We start from the raw sequence: 16,752 nt of genomic DNA, 5'->3' as shown, positions 1-16,752 counted from the left end.
AAGTATTCTCTCGCTAATCTTACTAAGGCAGTTTAGGAGAGAGATAACTTGGTAGGCCTTAGGGACCGAATAGTCTGGTTTTCCCGGCTTTGCTAGAACTGCGCCTATCGCAACTTTCTAGCATCGGGGGTAGTGTCCTTCGTCGAGTAGCCTCCTATATATACATAGAAAGGTAATAGGAATAGCGCTATACGCTTTACTAATAATAGCTTGCGTAATACTATCTAGGCCCGGCGTTTTTCCTTTTACTATCTTTATACTATAGGCGGCAGCGAGTTCCTCTTCGGTTAGCGTAGTCCAGCCCTAATCCCCGGCTATATACGCTTCCTAACGGCTAGGTAGAGGTTCCTCGGCAGGAGGGCGCGGAAATAAGGCTTCGGAGAAGGCCTTACATTTCCCCTCGAAAGAATCTTCGTTGTTTATCGTAGGTATCTGTCTTCGGCTGCTATTCCTAGTATAGGACATAGCTTTAAAGATAGATTTCGAGTCTTCTTTTTCGAGGAAAGCGTTCTAGTAGTTCTTCTTAGCTGTTTTAATAGCTTGGAAGTACTCGTTTCTCGCTTTCGTATACGCCTCTTTCTCGTCTAGCGTCGGCGTGCGTCCGTAGGTAAAGGTCTGTCTATATGTTCTAGACATTGTGCGGCGTAGCGTGCGTAGCTCTCTATTCCACTAAGGTTTTGCGCAGGCGTATACTACTTTCTCTAGGATTGCTCCCCGCATCGATTCGGTAATACACGAGGTAAAGGAGTCTGCAATGTCGTCGAAGGAGTTCGTATAGTTAATAGACGTCGCCTTACTTATTAGGAGATCTATAAACAGTTCCTAATCCGCGGAAGCTATATCTAGAACTACTTTCTTCTGTTGGGCTCGATCTTGCGCGCTAGTAAGGTCTATAGATATAGCCTTATAGTCTAAGCCTGTCGGAATCGTTCTCTAGTCGATTTCTTTCGTAGATAAGGATCCTCTTGTAAACGTAAGGTCTAGGACCGACTCTGCGTCTAGGTGCGGCCTATAGAAGGTCCCGACACCTATCGTATTACGTAGAGTAAAGCCCTAGTCTTCTATCTACTCTATAAATTCGCGGGCACTAGTAGTATCCTTTCCCCTCGGATCCTAGGACGGGTGTCTAAGGTTAAAGTCTCCTACTAGTAGAGTGTTTAGAAGGAACGTGTTGCGTAGAGAGTAGAGGCTTCTCTCTGTTGTTCGTCGGTTTTGCGGGTTCTCGGTATCCCGAAGGTCCTTCTCGTTGTAGAGATTAACTATCTGGATCTTGTTGCCCTTCTTATCTAAAATAACAAAGGAAAGTATGTCGCTGTCGTCTAATAAAATAGGAGAGATATTAACGTTAAGTCTTATGCTAATATATAGCATTGTTCTTAGCCGGATCGTCGAATCCGTAGTCGTTAGGAATAGCTGGTTGTACTCCCGGTGTGCGATAGATCTTGTCTCTTTGTAGCCTGTTATCGGGTCTTCTATAGTCCACGGTTCCTAGACTAGTAGAAGGTCGGCTTTCTGCTTAACTGCGACGTCTAAGGTAGACTCTGTAGCCTCGATAGATCGGTTAAGATTAACGTAGAAGATCCGTAGAGAGTGTTCTAACATATAGAACGTTCTAGGGGCCTCCCTTTCTGTTATATACGATCCTTCGCCTTCTCGACTCTTAGGCTGTCCGCGCCTACGTATAGACGGTTTTAAATAGCCCTTTTTGCCTCCTCCTTAGTAGCAAAACCTACTAGAACTGTCGCCCTAGTAAGAGTCCTTCTTCTCTCTTCGTTTGTTAGCCAAATCGGGGTACCTGCGAGTTTAAGACCTCTATTAAAGGTCTTAATTTCTCGTTAAATGTCCTATAGGCCCGTTAGCGTGTTAAAGTTCGCGGTCGAGACGCCGTAGACTACGACCTTGTGCTAGAGAGAGTCCTCTATTACCTATGCCTCGCCTACGATATCGGTAACCTTAGTAAGGCTATCGATCGTTCGTTAGCGGGCTTTCTCTGTTGCAAAGTTTAGGACAATGTTACCCCGAAATAATTTCTTTATCGCAAGGACAGCTAGCTCTTAGTCTTCGCCTTTAAGAGCGTCGTTAATTTTGTCTCGGGTTGCGATCTAGTCGAGTTCCTTCTCTTTATCCTTTAGTATAAGGATAAGAGGCATCGGTTCTGCTTGTTCTTTCGGCTTACTAGCCCTCCGGGAGACGGTCGTCTACTATTGTTATTATTGTTGTTGTTGTTGTTGTATTGTCTTTATTGTCGAGGAGGTAGAGGTAGAGGTAGCGGATCCGCTATCTCCCTTAACAACGTCTGCGAAAGTAGGCTTCTTCGCCTGTGCTACTAGTTTCTTTATTATCGTTTCTAGGTTCGAGACTTGCTTTACGAGGATTTGGGACGTTGTCCTAAAGTCTATATGCTCGGTAAAGTGCCGAAAGACTTCGAGAAGGTTAAGAACCCGGGTTTGTTCTTCTAGAAACCCGCCTAGATCCCCTGCCGCTTCGACTAGTAGCTGTCGGGCTTGTAGGATCTTCTCGTTCGCGGGCGTGCGAGAGAGTGTTTATTTCTTTCCGAGAGAAGGGCTACGAGTCGGGGAGCTACTAAATTCGAAGGGGTTTTGCCTTTTCCTAGGTAGGAAAGGAATGCCGGTTCTTTTTAGTAGTTCCTTCGGCGACGTCCGGGTTTTAAGAGACTCAAACGTAACTTCCTCGTCCCCTCTAGCTGTAGCTTTTGGAGTCTGAGGGGTACCTGCGTCTGTCATTTCCGTCTCGGTAGACATTGTCTTGTTGTTGTTGTTTGTTGTTTAAAAAGAGGCTTAGCAGTCTTACGCCGAGAGGGCTGCTTGTTCGTCTCTATTTCCAATCGCGTTCGGGTCCTAGCCTACTTGCGACACTAGGGCACTCTTCTCCCTACTGTACAAAGTAGGAGTATAGGAGAAGGTATACTTCAAAGAGGAGAGAAGAGATATATAAATATACCTCTGCTTCTAGGAAGTACTCTAGCCTATAGCAACGTGCGTCTTTATAGCAGGCTTTAGAGGCGTTCTGCGGGTAGCCGTAGCAGGTTCGGGACAACCTTTGTCTCTAGGGAAAGGTAGGCCTATACTCTATATAGAGTATCTAGCTATATAGCTAGTACTACTACTCTAATCCCTAGAGGTGCAAATTCGTCCTTACTAAACTACACTGCTCCTTTAGCTTCCTCTCTCGGCGGCGTAGGACAACAGGTAACTCTAGTGTAGAGAGAACTAAGTGTATGTGTATGTGTATGTTTGTGTATCCTGGGAACACTGCTCTTGTTTGGCCTTTAGCTCTTTCAAAATTCGACCAAATTAGGCGTTTGATAGCTAGAATAAAAGCTCTCGTCGAGGGCTTTCAAACGGGCTACACGGCGTCCGAATCAGCGGCGTATTGGTTGTGTTGTGGTGTGACTGTCGATCATCGTTAAGGAGGACAACATTGCTGCTACTGCAGCATACTAGTACGATATAGACGAGCCGCTTCGTTCTTACAGGGTGCGAGTCGAGTTTAAACTTAGCAGTGCTACCGCTAAGCACATCCTGCCCTCTGGATTTTATGCACGCAATAGGTTCGTAGAAGAGATAGAAGACGATAACCCTGCTTTCCTCGGTCCTATAGTTAAGGAGCTATATGTTACGATGCCCCCGAGACTAATGCAGGATCTGTACGAAGACCCTAAGGACGCGAGGTTGTCCTTTAACGACCGGGACTATGTTATTGTACCTTCGCCTATTGTAAAATACATTGTCGGTCCAAAACGATATAGGGAGCGTCGTACTATAATTAACGAGGGATCTAAAGGGAACATTATAGGCTGGTCTACGGTAAAGCGAGCGGGTGTTAGCATACGCACCTGCTAGCTAATACAGATAAATACGGTTAGTAGCTGTGCGGATTTCCTAGGTATTATAGAGCGGGTACCGATCGAGGTTATAGGAGTTCTTACCTACTCGTCTTTTCTTGTTACACAGACTGCACCTTTCCTTCTCGGCCGACTATAGACTAGATAGGTGCGGCTTAGATCTATAAACTGCGACGACGGGTCCCTCGAGTGCACGATCGCGACACCGGATAGAACAACGATTACCTTTACTAGAGTTAAGGGATACGGAGACAGGTACGGTCCGACCGAGGCATTTTATACAACTAAGCCCGAGGAGTCGGGAAACGAGTAGGCTGCCGACACCCCGGTAACGCGGTAGCATTATTTAACTATCCGGAGGATTACTTATAGTCGTCCGGAACGAGACTACTAGTCGAAGTCGACTAGAAACCTTTCCTAGACCCCGGGTCTAGCAAACATTTCCTTAGCACCTAAGATAAAGTAAGGGCTTAGGAGGAGTTCCGGACTATTACCTCGACAAAATACACCCTTAATCCCTCGGATATAGTCTAGGAAACTACCTTACAAGCTCGAGTAGCGTCGCTACTTATTAAGTAGGCGGATATTCTCTAGTTAAATTACCTCTAGCGTAAAACAGAATAGGAGGCAGGCTCCGCTCCGAATGCATACACTATATACAAACGCAAGGCGGACAAGATTAGACCCGTTAATAGTAGTATTTACAACACTAGCAGCAAGCCCCCTAGTAGTACTTTTAACTAGCGGCAGAGATGTCTTAAAAATAAGGCCAAACTCGCACCGAGCACGCACCCCTAGGACAATAAGTACCTTATCCCTAAGTTTTCCGATATCGAGAAGGGTTCGAGACTTACCCCTAAACGTATAAACAGCTTTAAGACTACGATCGAACTAAAGCCGAAAGAACTCGAGCTTTTTCATACCTGTCTCTTCCGACGAGAGAAGTCTCTTGCTTAGGATTTCTTACATATCGGTCGCCTTAACGAAGATGTTTCCCTACTAGTGGAGATCCGCACGGTTCCGCACAAGGCCTAGCAGTGCAAGAACTTCCCTATCCCCGCAGCCCTCGAGAAGGTAGTAATATAGATAGTTAGTAAGCGAGCCCGTAATAGAGTAATCGAGCTATCCTATAGTGCATACCGGAACCCCTAGTTTATCGTACAAAAGAAGCTAGACAACCTAAAGCCACTAAAAGCTAAGGACCCTATGCCGGAAGGGGAGCGTATCTAGGAAAAGAAGGAGGAGAAGAAGTACCGACTTATTAACTTAGCTACAGAAGTAAACCGTGTTACGCTAAGGGATGCTAACATACTACCGGACGCAGACTCCTTTTCCGCAGACTTCGCAGGGTGCACTACTACCTCGCTTATAGACCTCTTCTCTAGATACGACTAAATACCCCTAGCCGAGCACTGTCGGGACCTTACCTCCTTTTACACACTGCTCGGGCTGTTTAGGCATATAGGTATTCCTATAGGCGGAACGAATTCGGTCGCTTAGTTCTAAAGGATTATAACTACTATCCTTTAGGAGCACATGAATTACCGAGCTCGCCCCTTTCTAGACGACATTAGAGTTAAAGGTCCACGCACTACGTACGATAACGAGGAAACCGAGCCCGGCATCCGACGTTGGGTTGCTAAACATGTTACGAACCTTAACGTAGTCCTTGCCGATATTAAGAGAGCCGGACTTACTATATTAGCTCTTAAGTCGCGATAGTTCTCGACAGGGGTACTAATTGTCGGGTACGTTTGTAATGTACATAGCCGTTACCCTAATAAAGCACGAGTCGTTAAGATCACCGAGTAGCCTGCTCTAGACAACCCTAAGGAGGTTCGAGTATTCCTAGGCGTAGTCGTGTACTTCCGCATCTAGATTAAGAAGTATGCACAGGTATTAGCTCCGCTATATAATCTACTAAAGCCTAATATGTGCTAGTATTAGACTGCCGAGCATAACGCATCGATAGAGAAATTAAAGAAGGCTCTCGTTACTACACCGGCTCTTAAGACTATAGACTACGTTTCAGGAGGACAGATCATCCTTGCTGTTAATGCATCCGGGGATAGGTTCGGAGCAGTCCTTATGCAACGAGATGTCGACAACTACAAGACAAGACACCTATCTCGTTATAAAAGCGGCATCTAGAAGCCGAACGAGCGAAAGTTTGATGCTAGGAAGCTTAAGTATCTTAGTGTTTTAAAGGCATTAAAGAAACTGAAGCACTATCTCTACAGTGTTTACTTCCTACTTAAGCTAGATGCGAATACTCTGGTCTATTAGTTAAACCGACTACTAACCGACTTGCCTAACGCAGTAATAACAAGGTGGCTTTTATAGATACGACTGTTTAATTTCGATGTAAAGTATGTTCCTAGCCGACTGTACAGTACTGCAGATGCGCTGTCTCGACGACCGCGTACTTAGTCCGATAACATCGATAAGGAGCATAAGCAGGACTACGAAGAAATGATTAACAGCACGCTATATGTAGTGTACGCGAATCGTATCGAGGCCGAAGAGATTACCCCTAATCTGGAAGAGGAACTTGTTCGGAACAGTATTAACAGCTTCCTCTCGGACTTCTACCGCGATATAACATACTACCTCCTAACCCTTCGACGACCGGTAGGAGTAAACAGGAACAGCTAGTATGCCTTTAAGAAACGGGCATCTCGCTACCTAGTTAGGGAGCGCTACCTGTAGTATTAGAAAAGAATTAACAAGCCGCTATGCAGAGTTATCGACAAGGAGACTAAGCAGAAGTCGATTATCCGTACCCTCTATAGGGACCCTACCTCTAGCTACAGAGGGCGTAAAGGGACCTACATAAAGATCGCTTGTCGGTATTACTAGTAGGGCCTATATAAGCAGGTCCGAGATTTCGTCGGAAAGTGCCCTAAGTATCTTCTTTAATCGTCCGGACTAGCGAGTGTGTCGGAACTGCACCTAAGATACAACAGCTATGTTGGCGAGTCGTGGCATGTAGACGTCGTTTATGTCGATAGCTCCGGAAGCATTATTATAGCTAGGGAGTCTCTCTCTAGATAGCCGGAAGGAAGGATCGTAAACAAGGGGCAGAATTAAGGTATAAGCTTAAGGCAGGTCGCGAAGTTTCTTTTTAAAGACGTCTTTTTACGCACTAGAGCCTATAACCGGATCTTCTTTAATAGAGGGCCTAAGAACTACAGCGATGTGCCTTAACTACTGGCTTAAATAGATACAAACCTTAGTCGTGTGTCCGCCTACTACCCTAAAGCGAACGGTCTAGTTAAGCGTAGACATCCTAACATCCTAGACGTCCTCTTAAAGTGCACGTAGGGCAAGCTAAAGGGCTGGAGATCCTTTTTCTACGTAGCACTATAGGCAGACCGCACTACTGTTCGCAGGTCTACGGGATGTACGCCGGCAAGTCTTTTCTATGCATTTAATGTTGTCCTACCTATTAAGCTGCGGTACGACACTTAGAAAACGATTAACTAGAAGATAGTGCGTACGACCGAAGACTTGCTAGCCGCTCGAGTAAGGCAGATCTTCTGCTCTAAGAAGGATGTTAGAGAAGTTACCGCCCTGCAGCGCAGGCTACGAAATGCCTAGAAGGAGTACTAGGATATAAACTATAATGTCGACAATAAGCCGCTTAAGAAGGGGCAGCTCGTACTGTTAAAAAGAGGCGAGCGAAAGTCTACCTACGAGAAGCTATCCTTTCGATAGAAGGGGCCCTACCGAGTAACAAGTATAAGCCTAGACACCGGTACCTACAAGATTACAGAACTAGACGAGGCAGAGCTCCAAGGCACATAGTCTAGGGACATGCTTCGGGTAGTCCTTATAGACTACCTCGAGCATGTTAATAAGCTCGAAGAGCTAACACGCGGCGACTTAAACCCTAAATAGCTTGCAAGTGTTAAGAGTAAGGATAAAGAGCCGGCATTACCTTACGGCGACGACCCTGCTGCTAAACAGTATAGAGAACCGGCTCCCGGACCTCCGAACATCGTATAGGGGGTAAGGGAATCCTCGCTATCCCCGGAAGAACGATCACAGTACCTAAGAATCTAAGTGCGGCTATAATTCGCATTAGAATGTTTCCTAGACTAAGGGTCTGGCAAACATAGCGACGTATGCTCTCGGCTTACTATAGTTATTTTCTAGACCGGTAGTCTAGTAAAGGCTCTGCTCGCTCTCTCGGGCAAGCATTATTATTACCCAAAGAGACACATACATTTCTTTGTGTTAAAGGGAGCTCTTTTCGCCTATAGCAAGACTCCCTAGGCACGACCTTATCTCCGTCCTCGACGCCTGCCTGCCGACATAGCTAAACGAGTACACTACAATTACTAGCGCATTCACGAAGGACGTTTACGAACAAATTCACACGCATAATTACGAGCGAGCAGCTGTTGTTGTTACCTCCTGCCGGAGGACATCTTTCTAAGGCTGGTGCTGCCGGATAGGCCTAGTTATTTGCTAGACTATTTAGAAAAAGGGGTCTAGTAAACATTTACGAAGGATAGGACATTGCCTAGGTGTCTCTGCTGGCTACGACTAATCTACTATTGTTTAGAGCGTACTAAACACACGTTCTCTACCCTAAAGGGGAGGGAGTTACAATTTACGAAGCTTAGTCGCCCTTTCGAACATTTAGGGGCTAGGCTGCCTTTTCCTAGACAATCGTGCACATTCTGCCACAATTACGAGACTGCTAATGCGAGCACCTGCGTGCGCAACAATTACCGACACAACAATTACAGGCCTTTCCTAACAATTACGAGCTTTTCTAACAATTACGAACACAAGCACGCACACAATTTACGAACTAATAATTACCGACATAACAATTACCGATACAACAATTACAGGCCTTTCCTAACAATTACGAGCTCTTCTAACAATTACGAGCATAAGCACACACACAATTTACGAACAAGTAAGGGACCCGCTTTCTACCTACTCGCCCTACTTAAAAGCCTTAATCTTCTCTACACCTCCGACTTCCTTATAACATCTACTACATCTTCTTTCTTTCCTATCTCCTTGCACCTCCCCTAACGACTCCTTTTCCTCCTAGACGAACCTTATCTGCGTCCTCGCAGACCTTCGACCTAATTAAACATCCTCTACGAGCCCCCCTCGACACGCTTACCAACCGAGCGCATTAGCGTAAAACAACACACATACCAACCGAGCGCATTAGCGCAAAACAACATACATACCACCTAAGCGCATTAGCGCAAAAACAGCTTCGAAACGATACGAGCGCACCGAGCGCACACAACACACCTTAACAACGAGCGTAACTGCGCATACTACTACCGACATAGACAACATCCTAGCTCGCCTCCGGAGCGCACCCTCTACAAATAATAAAGAAATGCGTGTAGCCTTCTCGACTGCGTAGAACACTAGAGAGCTAGGAAAACTCGAGAGTCTCCTTAAGAGCATGCTAGACGCGGACCGCGAGCGAGTAGTGTTAGACATCGTTAATACCTTAGAATTAGGATTGGAAAAAGTAGCAGAATTTGCAGTAGGCATATAGGATTTCGTGCAGATAAACCGGGTCCCTATTACCTTAGGAACCGAGAGGATTACTAGATAGGACAGTATTGCAGCTACTTATCCGAGGCTGGTAGCGGCAGCTACGGGTAGTAGGAGGACCCGCAACCGCAAGAAGGGCATTTACGACGCCCTTACAAAAGAATAGGGACAGGACGTAATAGATGCAAACCCGGAACTAAGGCAATACATATACAAATCCGAGAACATAGCAAAAGAGATTCGAAAGCTGTCTTCGAAGTACAAGACGTAGTTCGATAAGGGTACGACAGTAGCTATACTTGTTTTACGAGAATACATTCGTTAGTATAGTTAGGGCGCTAGACAGGGACATATAGATCCGAGAGGGACTAAGTACACTACTAAGGACTTCTTTACAGTTGCTAAACTAGGAGGAATCGATCGCCCTACACAGGAGCAGATTAACATTGTGCGTAACACGTACAACCGGCACATAGATAGTCGTAGGTAGATAGTACCCTACAAGCCTAAGGGAAAGGAGAAGGAAATTGCGTCTGGATCTAACACTTAGAAACAGATCGAAGCACCTCCCGCCATAAGTACGAGGTCCAAAACTAAGGAAAAGCCAGCTAATCTCGGCAGTCTTCCTATTCGCGGTACCCCTTCCGAGAGTAGCTCCGGCCGCCCCTAAATACTATACTCCGGCAGATCTATTTCTAGCCCTGGTCTCGGAGGGAGTATCTACGCGTCTCCTATTGTTCGCACTACGGGAAGGGCTCGCTCGGTAAGTTAGGTAGTAACTGAAACACAGATCGCGCTCGGTATGCCTATTACGGAACCTACGAACACGACCTGTAATTGTAAGAACGCCTTACCTTAAATCATCGCCACGATTAATAGCCTAAGGAGGCTTCCGCTTTTGCAACGTCTTGCTACCCCGAACTAGCTATTTCGATGCCTGCAGCTGCTGTATCCGGACAGTACGAAGCTAAAGGATAAGTGCACGTTCCTGTGCTATAATTATGCGAGGGACTTGCTTTAATACTTCGGAATTAAGGTAAAGACCGGGAATGTAATAGCGAAGAATAACACGCTCTTTAAACTTACTACCCTCAAGTACGATACGTATAAGCTTAGCTAGCTAAAGACAGGTTCCGAGACGTACAAGATGTAGTTTAAGGATGCTCGTCCGTCTCGACTATTAGACTTCCTTAGGCCGTACCGCTTCGATAATAACGTCCCGCGTAGAGAACTCGGCTAGCTTAACTTTAACAGCTTCTTTAACAAGGCTCGCTAAGCGATGTACTTAACGGCCGGTTAGGAGAACGAGTTTAAGAGAAATGGCACGCTTAACATTCCCCTCTTTGCGTAGATCGGACAGGATAAGGCCCTTTGCAAGATTATTAATAAGGAAATAGACATGTACTTGTAGCATTAGCGCGAAATTAATAGCTAGCCTAACTACGGATGGCTTCGCACGATGTGCTACTCTTAGATCTAGCAGCTTATCCGCTAGGACATCTTATACTAGCTGCTATATGTTCTTCTGCGAGGTAACTATAAGCACCGGCTGGTGTCGTACCTATACTACGCCAAAAGCACTAAGAAGGGTGACAACACTACCTTTAAGCACATCGACCTTACGGTTAGCCGCATAGTCGAGGAGAATCGCGGTATTAACCAGATTTAAGGTACGGTCTCCTTAACAGACGAGGGCAAGAAGGACTGTACGGTGCTCGTTAAGAGGATGTACGAGAAGGAGATCTTTTAGGAATAGTACTAGTAGATAAAGGCTAACAACTGCGCAGACGGAGCAGTATAGAAGATCGATAATACGGTGCTGCCGCAATACTTCCTAGATCGCTATAAGCTTAAGTGGGAATACGTTCCTTATAAGGCATTTAATGTTCGCATTACGGTTCCGCATCTACTACATAGTGTCGACACTAAGGCAGAGACCGAGCGTCGAACGATTCTTCCCTAGTTCGTAGCTGTATATATAGATAGTTCTCTCGAGTGTGCCGAAGCTAGTAACTAGGAGATGCTACGCAAAGCTTACATAGACCTGACCGCCCCCGACAAGACACCCTCCGGGCTTATTAACAAGTACGGCAAGATTCCTTACGCCTTCCCTACAGCTGTGTCTTTAATACCTAACAACTACATCGCTGCTGTACTTGTTGCTTACGAGAAGTAGGAGAGCCCTAGAGTCGTCGTCGAATTAGAAAAGCTTATACGCCTTAATGTTGTCGATCTAAGGGCATAGATTAAGAAGTAGCGAGATGCGACTATAGCTCGAGTAAAGGCAACCTATAAGGACATTAAGTACGCTAAGAGGAATACGTTCGGTAACCGATCGTACTACAACGCTAAGGACAAGCATCCGACCGGCTTCTAGAAGCACCAGCCTCTACTAGCTAAAGTCGCGCCTAACGATGTAGACGACAGGGAACGTAAGCTACTTAGGCAGAGAGATGCGGACGTCGTAGTACCCTAGGAAGTCCCCGACTTACTTATCGGCAGGGATAGCAAGCGCGTACCTGGACGCGACATGTAGTAGGAGGATAGTACTTAGCGATAGGTTTATAGCCTTTGCTAGACCCAAAATCCGCATCGGGTCTAGGAAACATTTTGTAATAATAAGTAGTAGGGATGTATGAACAAGCGTACTACTCGGGTGTGCAACAGTGTGAGGATACCGTACTATCTGGTGCAAGAGTAATTCTTACCCTTTCGATCCGCCTACGGCGGCTACCTATTTAACCCTCGAGAGATAGACACAAGTCGGTACGGAATAGGTGCGGGACGCCTACGACTCGCTACGCGACATCTAACTCGCACCCGCATATGCACACCGCAACGATATCGTAGGGACTTCGCAACGACCTAAAGGTCCCTACGGTCCGCCTACGTTCAGCCTTGGCGCCTTTTACACACGCCTCCTCCTTGTGCTAATGTCCTTAGCAGTAGAGGCCCTGGCTATCCGCCTACGCCTCCTTGCGCTTTGTAGTCCTAACTCCCTTAGTATTTATTTCTTACTCCTCTCGGATCCCTTGCGATCCGCTACCGTTCACGTGCCTTTAGTTATCTCGGTTTGGTCGTTGCGAAGCGTCCGCGTAGCGACGGTCGCTGGGCGCAGCCCCGCGTTGTTATTCCGAATTTTCATCAACACTCTAGTTAATCCTCGGCGGAACGCCCGCGAGTTCATACCCTAAATATTTTCCTTACGAACAACTTTTTCTCGACGGGACATCTTCTTTTTATACCGTATTCGTAACCGACCCGCAACCGATCCGCAACTAATATTACTAACCGACATTATCACCCGCACGCAAGCGTGCCGCGCGCCTCTATAGCTATAGGCTATTAGAAGGGCGCTATAGCGGACTTCGTGTATCTAACAGACCTGCCAGAAGAAGCCGTCTACAAGTAGAGCGCAGACGACATAGCTCCGGATGCTCCTGCTACCTAGATCGATTGCTATAGGTGCGTAAAGTCTATTGCGGTTAGTAGGGAATACAACAAGCTACTAAATAAGGCTTGCAAGTTTTACAACTCCAACAACCGTAAAGGTTGCTATTAGGTACGTATACGCTTCGCTATAACTTGTAGACTTTAACTAACTACATCGTAGGTGCTCGGCGGTATGTAGGGTAGAGTTAATAAGATCCATTCCCTCTTTAATATCTACTACGAGGAAATCAACCGCGTCCGCCGCGAAATAGAGGAGGAGGGCATCCTATTAGATAACTTAGAGGAGTGTGTCCGCGAGGATAACGTAGCTTTTACGGCCGGCCTTAACCTGTCTCTAGCTGCAAAGATGCACAACTCCGAGATCTAGCAGATAGAGGCGAATGCGTCTCGCCAGGGACACCGGTTGTTCGGCCTAACTTCGAAGCCTTGTTCTAATATAGAGGCCACTCTCCTCGCTAACGAGGCCGCCGCGCGCCTTAATAGCACACACGCCTCGTAGGTGGCTAGCATGTTTTCTTCTGGCGCGTCGCGCGTATGTTGTCCTATAACTATACCGCAACGACCTTTTACTAACTTTTCGCTTTCTTTAGACTCCCCGCTCTAACGGAGTAATCGAACTACATCTCGCCGCACGCCCTTTCGCCTCCAACAAATAGGGTGCGATTACCTTTAGCTCCGGCCCTGCCGACATGCATCTCCCCTCTAACTATAAGGCCCCTAGCACCCCTTCGACTTGCGTTAACGACTGTAGCGCCTCTAGTGCAACCGCGGCTGCTAGTAGCGACTCGGAGGATGAAGGCGATGAAGACTATAATAAGGATGCTAGCTTAAGCGAGGTCTCCGACACCGAAGAGTCGTCTAAGGACGAAGAAGAGGACGATGTCGTATACTCCCCCGCGGTCCGCCGTAGTCGCCGTCGCGGCTCTTCTAACAACAGTAGGGCTTCTGGTGGCCGCGTGCTAAAGAGCAAGTTGCCTCGTAAGGGCGGCAGTGCTCTCCGCCTCGCGAAGGAAAAGCGTACAAAAGCAGCGCGCAAGGCGGCTCGCTAGGAGCAGCGTGCCCGTTATAATAAGCAGCGCCGTACTATCCGCTCGGCTAACAAGCGCAACCGCTCTCGTGGCGGAGGTGTTTCTGTTCCTGCTACGTAAGGCAGCTGCACCGGTGCCGCCGGCAACGACTTTATCCGTAACCGCTCTATTAACTGCATAACCTTCGATAAGAACACCCTTCTAGGCAGCCCGGAGGGTACTCCTACTCGCGACAACCGCGGTCGCTAACCTCTCGCCGAGATCGATCCCGCAATAATAAGTAGCGCTCTTCCAAACTCAGTAACTAAGTAGGACCGTCTTCGCCGCCAGATCGCCGATAACTAAGCTAAAGCTCTACGCCTCGATTAACAGCTTGCGGAGCGTACCTAAGAGGACCTCGATCGTAAGGCTGGAATATTTAATAGTACCGCCGGTAGCCGTCCCGCCACTCTATTCAACGCTAGCTCGGCTGATCTACCTCTAAACCTTACTACGCCTACGGCTCGCACTAACTCTGCATTAACTCCCCAATCTGCTCGTCTCACCCTCCTTCGCGAGCGCCAGCGCATCCGCGAGGAGCAAGTCTAAGAGGCTCGCCAGCGTGAGATTAAGCGCACCGCTATAATCTAGCGCGAGCGCGACTAGCGCCAAGTACGAGAGGAGCAGGCCCGTATGGCGGAGGAGGAGTCCCGCGAGATCACCCGTACTGCTGTTGCTAATGCAGTTCTTTGTGTTAAGGCCAACCGCAACGTACCCGCAGGCACTCCGCTAAGTAGCAACTATATCCTCGGAGGTCTTTAGACTCTTAGGACTCGCGGCGACCCGACAGCGGCAAACCCTAACCTGCTGCCTCGCTCCGTTCGAGAGGAGGTGTACCTTTAGTTTCCTGCTAATCCTAACTACCGCAATTAAATTATGTAGGCTTGTCTGGCGGATTACCTAGAGGATCTGGCGCGTAAGAACGACGCTCTGTAAAGAGTAGATCTCCGCACCGACTCCGCACCTATCTCGCAACGACTTGTCATCGTAACTGCAACTCGTAGTTACTACTATAATAACTTCTCTTCTTTAACACAGCGCATTTTCCGGGCGCGGGCAATTAGTTAGATTAGAGTCTCGAATGCGACACGTATGGGACGACACCGACTTGGTAGTTCGACAATACTAATATGTTCAATCGTGATCTATGTTCTCCTGGTCTTTCGCCGTGACTTCGTAGTAACTTCCTATTCTTACAACAGCTCGTCTATGTCTTCGAAATTATCGGCGGTTTGCTATGTATCACAAGTCTCGTCATAGTCTTTCCATCTTAATCGATACTACATCTCGCTATCGCGAGTCCGCTAGTCTACAATTCTTTCTACCTCGTATACCTCGTTACTATCCGTAGTAACATCCGGTAGCTTAACATTCTTCAGCTCGAAGCTAGGTCTAACATAGTACGGTTGCAGTAGTAAGATATAGAAGACGTTATAGATCTGCCATGACGAAGGCAGCACCAGGCGGTACGCCTGCGCCTTCTCTCTAATTACATCGTCCACTCGGAAAGGTCCTACGAACCTAGGTAATAGCTTCCGGCTTGGCTTCTTCAACTTCAGATTTTTCGCACTTAGCAATACTAAGTCGCCCCTACGGAACGTATAGTTGCGATGCTTCTTGTCGTACGCCCTTTGCTAGTACTTCTGAGAGGTCTTAAGCTTCTTCGCAGCCGATTCGCGTGCGCTTTGTATCTCCTTAAACCGCTCGATTGCTACCGGCGCCTCCCCTTTGTAATAAACGGCCTCGTTCATATCGTTCTATCGCGGATTCTCTCTATATACTAGGAAAAAAGGCGTTTTTCTAGTACTTAAATAGTCCGAGTTGTTGTAAGCGAATTTAGCATATGGTGTGAGGGGGGAACTTCCAAAGGTTCCGATCTCCCGCGGATAGTAGCAGTGCGGACGTATGGAGTAGCATAGGGGGCAAAAAGGGCGGTAAACTATACAATTAGAGTGAAAGGTAGGGGGGCAAAAGAGGTAGTATTGAGTGCTCTGTACTGTTGGGCCTCATGTGCGTAGGGTGGTGTCTCTGTAGGTCCGTGTCTTGATAATCCTCCGACCTGCACACGAAGCTGAAGCTAGATACAGACCGCACGTGACAGTGCGATATTCCCCACTACAATGGCAACAACTTAGCCTAATTATCCTGTCTTTTATTATAGAATGCTCTTAGGAATCCTTCTAACGTTTGGTTCTGACGCTTAGTTTGACCATCCGTTTGCGGATAATACGCGGTACTTAGTCTTCTTCTTATCTAGCATTAAAAACATAGCTCTGTCCAAAATGCAGATGTAAAGAGTATACCACGGTCGGACATAATGCCTTTAGGGAAACCAAACTTAGACGCTACTCGATCTATAAACACTTTAGCGAAGTCTAAAGCTTTCTAAGTTTCTTTTCCTAGAATATACAATGCTATCTTTAATCGTCTGTCCACGATCATAAGTATAGAATTAAATACATTATCGTTGCGCTTCGACGGCGGCAACTTCATAATGAAATCTAGGGTGATTTCTTCCTAATTCTTTCCTAGAATCGGCAGGCTGGACAATTTGCCTAAGGGCAACAATCTCGGAGCCTTTATTCGTTAGTAGACATTATATGTCTTTACGAAGTGCTTAACATCCGCGTCCAGTTCGGGCTAGTATAAGGACCTCGCAATAAGCTTAATAGTCTTGTTAGGGCCGAAATGTCCTGCAAGCTTGGAGTCGTAGTAAACTGCTACGACTTCGTTTCTTACGGCCGGTTTATTTAGCATATACAACTTGCTGTACCTACAGAGCAAGTTGTCGCCTCCTAAGCTCTATGCTTAACTCCCGCGCTTCTT

The sequence above is a fragment of the Zymoseptoria tritici genome, chromosome 10 (assembly GCF_000219625.1).
Source record: "Zymoseptoria tritici IPO323 chromosome 10, whole genome shotgun sequence".
Taxonomy (NCBI): Eukaryota; Fungi; Ascomycota; class Dothideomycetes; order Mycosphaerellales; family Mycosphaerellaceae; genus Zymoseptoria; species Zymoseptoria tritici.
This window is presented reverse-complemented; position numbering follows the sequence as displayed.